Raw genomic sequence first — 958 nt, forward strand, 5'->3', positions numbered from 1 at the left:
AGATGCGTGTATGGAATGAAAATGGAAAAAAGCAAAAACTTGGCAACTGTTGTAAGACGTGTAATCGATGTATTGGCGAGTGGGTGGGGGCATATGTGTGTGTGGGAGGGGAGGGCGATCCTGCCACTATATAAAAAAAAGAAACAAAAAAAAGGAAACAAAACAAAACAAAGTTGGAAAAGCAGGAAACAAATGGAAGGATAAATAAATTTATCAGCTTGTTTGTTTTGGGTTTGGTTTGTTAAACCTCATCATGCACTTCTACCAGCCATACACACATACACACACACACACACAAACACCGCCAACACACCTTGCAAGTCCTCTGTGCATATTTCATATATATATATATATATATTATCCAACACACAAATGCACAAACGACAAAGAGAGTGTAACCAAATTTGCAATGCGTAAAAAAAAAAAAATTACTTCCCCTTGATTCCTTGCGTTTTTTATTCCTTCTTATTTCTTTTCCTATAATTCCGCTTTCTTTTGCATATCCCATTAGGTTTTTTTTTCTGTTTGTATTCCAATTACGCCACTACTCTTTCCTCCTTTACCTTCACCTTTCTGTTCGTTTCTTTTCTTTTCTTTTCTTTTTCTCTTTTTTCTCTTTCTCTTTATCTCTTTTCCTCTACCTCCTCCCGCAACCAGCCTTTGAAGAAATATTAAAACAACCAAACAAAATACCTTAACAAGAAAAGTAAAAAAAAAGAAACAAACAAAAAGGTGAAGGTACAAGCAAAGAAAAGAAAGAAGTGGAATTGGGAGTAATCATGATGATGATTATGTGTTGTGAGCCATAAGCCATGAAGCCGAACGCCAACAACAAATACAAAAGTAAAAAGGGAAAATGAAAGTAAAAGAGTGAAGGTCAGAAATTGGAACATCAGCAGTAACAAATAAAGAGAAAAGGAAACCACAAGGTTTCATATCACATGTAAAAAAAAAAAAA

The sequence above is a fragment of the Trypanosoma equiperdum genome, assembly GCF_001457755.1.
Source record: "Trypanosoma equiperdum strain OVI genome assembly, contig: ctg_455, whole genome shotgun sequence".
NCBI lineage: Eukaryota > Euglenozoa > Kinetoplastea > Trypanosomatida > Trypanosomatidae > Trypanosoma > Trypanosoma equiperdum.